We start from the raw sequence: 6,000 nt of genomic DNA on the forward strand, positions 1-6,000 counted from the left end.
GACTTTCTGATCAGTTTTTTTGGCCCCGCCCTAGCCCCTGGTGTTAGTTTGCTCCCTGCCCCACCCCGGCCTTTGTAGTTTGCCTCTGAGCTCTCCCAGCCCTGCACCTACCTCCCCTCTTCCCATGCCCACCGCTGCTTACCTGTCGCCCAGTTCCCTCTGACTCCCATGCCCCTCCTCCCAGCGCATGTGACTTCCCCTTTTAGTTGGCCCCCTGCACACTGCACTCCCCAACGCTGGTTTAGCCCTTGCTCTCCCCATGCAGCCGGAGGAGCCAGTGTTCTACCTTGAGCTGATGAGTGTGTCGGCCCTGCTTCCCAGCCTAGTTCGGCATCCCTGTATTCCCTTGTGTCAGCGCCCTCCTCCCTTGCTTCCAGCCTAGTGGGGAGGAGCGGTTGGCCCCCCTCCCCTTCCTATCCCCTCTTCCTCCTCCTCCCCTTCCTCATTCATCCCTCCCCCCAGACTTGTTCTTACCCCCTCCAGGGATGGCAGGTGTGCCTGGGGCTGGGACCCCCTCCTTGGAGGCCCCACTCCCCATTCTTGACCTGATCATCTGTTCCTGCCCATGGCAGCTGGCTCAGCTGCTGCCGCTGGGCCACCAAACATCGCCTCCACTGGGACACCAGCGGTGGCAAGCTCAAGTAGGGAATCTGAGGACCCTACTGCTGCCAGGGCTTCCATCCCCCCTGCTCTGGGGGGGTGCGCCCTCGGCCGGTAAGAAGGGCCGGAGGGGGGGAGGGAAGAAGGGCAAGGGCCCTGCCTGGAAGGCAACGTCTCCCACGGTGGGGTCCCCTCCCACTCCTTCTTTCCCCTCCACCGCTGTCCCCTCCACCAGCTCTGGGGGCCGCACGCTCCCAGGGTGTGCACTGAGGTGGCCGCGATGCCAGAAAGAAGACCATCTTCCAGTACATCTTTGGACGCTGCCCAGGAGGCGGTGGAGAAGGGCCTGGTGGTGGGGGATGTCCACATCCCTCTGGAGCCTCTGGAGGAACTGGTCATACAGGTGGTGCTCACCTCTGTCCCTCCCTTCCTCCCCAACGCTACCCTTCTGACTCTCCTCTCCACCCTGGGGAATCCCCTCTCTGCAATCAACCCACTTCCCCTCGGCTGCAAGGACGCCGCCCTCTGCCACGTCCTTTCATTCTGCTGGCAGGTGCAGCTCCAAGTGCTACCAGTGGCACGTGGCAGGGAGGTGCTTGAGAGGTCGTTTCTAGTGCCCCATCAAGGGACCCAGTACCGGGTCCACTACTCCGCGCGGGAGGCCCGGTGCTACTGCTGCCGGGTGATGGGGCAAGTCCGGAGGGACTGCCCCCTGGCCTGGCAAGGAGGGACACCTGGGACCCCCGAGACCCGGGAGGACACCAGCCAGGCCAGCGGCAGCTACCCTAGACGTCCGGTCCCTGTGGCGCGACAGTAGTGGGACGTGGGGAAGGTCCGCGACCAGCTCTTCCGCTGTGACTACACTCGGGGGACCAGCCAATGGAGGGGTGCGGAGATAGAGTAGCTGGAACGGGAGGTCTTAGAGCTGGAGAGGCATCTGCTGAGTGTGCCAGGAGAAGTGGTAGGAACTCCAACCTCTCGAAGTCCATCGGGCTCGAGGCGCCTTCGTTTGATCCTGCATTTGTCTCCTACGGGAGATGGACCGCGGCTCCCACTTCTTCTACACACTGGAAAAAAAGAGGGGGGGCCTAGAAGCACATCACCTGCCTTTTGGCAGAGGACGGCACCCCCCTCACAGATCCGGCAGAGATGCGCAGGGGGGCCAGGACCTTCTACGTCAGCCTTTTCTCCCCAGATCCAACCAATGCCGATGTCCGCAGGGTGCTCTGAGATAAACTGCCATCAGTCGGCGTGGGGAACCGACTGGAGCTTCCTCTCACTGTGGCCTAGATTTTGGGCGCCCTCCATCTCATGCCCATCAATAAATCCCTGGGCCTGGACGGGCTGACTGTGGAGTTTTACCGCTTGTTCTGGGGCGTCCTCGGCCCGGACCTTGCCATCATCTGGGCTGAGTCCTTGGGGAGTGGGGAGCTCCCCCTGTCATGCAGGCCAGCTGTGCTTGCCTTGCTGCCCAAGAAGGGGGACCTCAGGAACTGGTGTCCCGTATCGCTCCTCAGCAGAAACTATAAGATCATAGCAAAGGCCATCTCGCTGTGGCTAGGGTCCATGCTGGCGGACGTGGTCCATCCCGACCAAACCTACACCATCCCGGGCCATACCATCTTCGACAATCTTTATTTGGTCCAGGACCTCTTTGAGCTTGGGTGCAGGGATGGTCTGTCATTCACCCTCCTGTCCTGGATCAGAAGAAGATGGACCATGGGTATCTCTTGGGCACTATGCAGGCATTTGGCTTTGGGCCCCAGTTTGTGGGTTTTCTCCAGGTGCTGTATGCCTCCATGGAGTGCTTGGTCAGGCGCAACTGGATCCTGATCGCACTGGTCACCTTCGGGCATGGGGTGCATCAGGGCTGTCCACCGTCAGGCCAGCAGTACGCTCTGGCCATCGAGCCCTTCCTCCGTCTCCTCCGCAAGAAGCTGGCAGGGTTGGTGCTCCGTGAGCCAACAGAGTTGTGAGTGGTGCTACCAGCGTACGCCGATAACGTCTCCTGGTGGTCCAGGACCCAGGTAACCTGGTGTGGATGGAGGCCTGCCAAGCTATCTACTCAGCGGCCTCCTCCGCCCGGGTCAGCTGGATCAAGAGTTCTGGCCTGATGGTCGGGGCCAGGTGCTGGGCGAGCTCCCTCTCACCTGTGCTTCAGGCCATCCAGTGGAGCGCAGGTCCACTGCTCTATCTGGGCATGTGCTTTCTGACACCCATCCTTCTCTGCCATAGAACTGGGAGGGTTTGGAGGGCAGGGTGGCTGAGTGGCTCCGGAGGTGGACAGGACTGCTCTGGTGCCTCTCCCTGCAGGGGATGGCACTGGTGCTCAACCAGCTGGTCCTGTCCATGCTCTGGCACTGACTCAACACCCTGGTTCCTACCCCGAGTTTCCTGACTAACCTCCAGAAGATGATTCTGGAGTTCTTTTGGCCAGGACTGCACTGGGTCTCTGTAAGGGTCCCGAGTCTCCCCCTGGAGGAAGGGGGACAGGGCCTGTGCTGTGTCTGCAGCCAGGTCCATACCTTCCGCCTCCAGACCCTGCAGAGGCTCCTTTATAGCGCAGATAGTCCAGCGTGGACCGCACTGGCACACACCTTCCTCCAACGCTCCGAGGGCTCTGATATGACCGGCAGCTTTTTTCTCTCCACTGGAGGGGTCTTCCATGAGACCTCTCCAAGCTGCTGGTCTTCTACCAGGACCTCCTCTGGAACTGGAGGCTGGTCTCCACAACCAGATCTGTGGCCACTGACGAGAGGGCAGATCTCCTCGCAGAGCCCCTGCTACACAATCCCCATCTCAGTGTGTAGGTGGTGGAATCTTACTTGGTGCGACAGAGGCTGGTCCTGGCAGGCGTCACAAAGATTGGAGACCTCCTGGACTACGACTGGAGGGACTGGGTGGATCCCCAAGCGCTGGGTCAGTGCATGGGGCTCTCCAGCCTTCGAACCCCCCGGCACGTACTGTAAGAGGTGATGGCAGCCTTGCCCCTCACTGCTCGAGCCTACCTTGAGCTGGTCCTGAAGGAGGGTGCTCCCCCTGAGCCCCGAGCCATGGGATCTGCAGCCAGCGCGCTTCCGAACCACGCCACAGGCACACCTCCACACGCTCGTGCTCCACACTCTCCATTTCCTCGTCCTTGTGTCCCGCCCTGTCACCAAGTGGCAGGACCTCTTACCACCTGTAGAGGGCGAGAGACCCCGGTGGACCAGCCTGTATTCCACCTTGGTTCCATGGCCCGCCAGAGATATCGGCTGGCATCTCCTTCATGAAGCCGTGAGCATGGGTGTGTACCTGGCGCAATTCACCCCATCCTGAAGTCTGCCCCTTTTGCGACATGAGGGAGACCCTGGTGCACATCTACCTGAGGTGTGCCAGGTTGCAGCTCCTATTCCATCTCCTCCAGAACCTCCTCCTGAAGTTCTGGCTGCACTTCTCCCCACACCTCCTCATCTATGCACACCCCATCTGCGGCTCCACAAAGTCACGGGACCTCCTCATCAACCTCCTCCTCGCCTTGGCCAAGGTGGCCATCTACAACACCAGAGAGAGGAGAAGGTGATCTATGACAGTGGGACCTCCTTCCGTTTCTCCGTCCAATCACATCTGAGAGTAGAGTTCCTCTCGACAGCATCCACTGACTCCTTGGCTACCTTCGAGGAGCAGTGGGCGCTGTCTGGGGTTCTCAGCTCAGTGTCCCCTTCAGGTTTCCTCTGTTTAGCCCTTTGACCTCTATGCCTGTCCCTGTTTTTTCATTCGTTGTCCTCCATAATTAGTTGAGTCCAGATCCAGTAGCTCCTCCCCTTATGCTGTGGGAGGAGCTTTAAGCTGTGGGTAGGCGCGATGCTCAAATAGTACAGCTGTGGTCAGCAGAGATATCTGAGTTGGATCCACTCATTAGGTTGGTGCTTACAGCATGTTTTCTGTGGGTATACTACAGTGTAGGCTTACTCTGTGCTTTTGTGAGTGTTTTAGCCTAAAACCCCTACCACCTACACACAATCTTTAAACACATGCCTATATGAGCCTTCAGCCTGTGCTTGTATGCATGGCTGAGAGTATGGGTTAAAGTGTGTCTCATTTTAAGGCATGCTTCTACCTGCCAACTTTGCAGTGAAGATGCAACTAAAGTGTGTGTAGCGGAGCTTATTTAGATGATCCTAGCTGAACCTCCACTGCCATCCCACAATTCCTGGGGCCTGTATGTTCCAGCCTTTCTACCTGCTCACCTCTCACCCATCTCCTAAACCTCAGAAACTGCTTGCTAGTTTATAGGCACCTGGTTGGCATTTAATCCTTCATTCCATGCAGCTTACTCCATTTTCTGCAGAGGGCTCTTGGTCCCCCATTTTGGTCAAATATAGCTCAGATTTGGAGACCATCTCGATGCTGCAAAAGACCTATTTGGTAGCAGTTTTTGGAGAAGGCTGAGAGTATGCTTGCCAGAAAGATGAAGGGGTGGAAAGGAGTGTTCCTGTAGATAGATGGTTGGCAGAATTCCTGTTTAAATGATTTTAGTGCTGAGGAGACTTTGTTGTAGTAGTAGTCAGTTATATTAGGCTGCCAAGAGCCTTGTTAGTCATCTTTTTATTATTTAAATCTAAATGAATATGCATATTTATATCTGTGCACATCTGTGAAGCATGTGTGTGTCATATATATGCACACACACTATGTAGTCTGTATGTGTGCATAACTGTGGTCCCTTCATTTTGTGCAACCAGTCTTTTTAAATACTTTTGCCTGAACATCTTTTTAGGCATTTTTTTCCTGATTTAATGAGACACTAAACTTCATCCATTTTCTTGTAGTGATCCAAAATGGAAGCAGAACACTAGGAATGGTGGTTCTTAACAAAACTAAACCAGAAACTACTATAGCATCCACAGGGTTGCTAGGTTTAAGAAGATTTGGTACTACAGTTCTCAGTACGATCCCCCTTGGCTGTTACTGTACTATATTAGATTAGCAAAAAATAATCTGCTAGAGTAAAACTAGTTATCTCTAAAGCCTTTAAGGAATCGATTTTCTCTGTGATTCAAGATCTTGAGGGGAGACTTGATTCTGGTGAGTCAAAGTAATCTTTTCTCTAATGTAAGGGCAGATTTGAAGCTAAATTTGTTGCTGTTGCCACTAAAATCAGTTGGAAAATAGTATAGTTAAGACTGAGAAATTTTGATTTTGGAAACAGTAGAAGAGTTTTTAAATGCTCAGTGGTTTTGATTAAATACTATTGTATAGATTAAAGTTTTGGAAAATTTTAAAAGAGCAATCAAATATTTCTATACTGGAGGGGCCTTTGATATCTGACAACTTAGTTCATTCCATTTCTTGCTTTTATTATTTTGGTCTTCTCCTTCAGATATAAAAGATTTTCAGGAAAATCAACAAGGGTTAATG

The sequence above is a fragment of the Emydura macquarii genome, unplaced genomic scaffold (assembly GCF_026122565.2).
Source record: "Emydura macquarii macquarii isolate MOO-44397 ecotype Brisbane River unplaced genomic scaffold, CSIRO-AGI_Emac_v2 contig_2422, whole genome shotgun sequence".
Taxonomy (NCBI): Eukaryota; Metazoa; Chordata; order Testudines; family Chelidae; genus Emydura; species Emydura macquarii.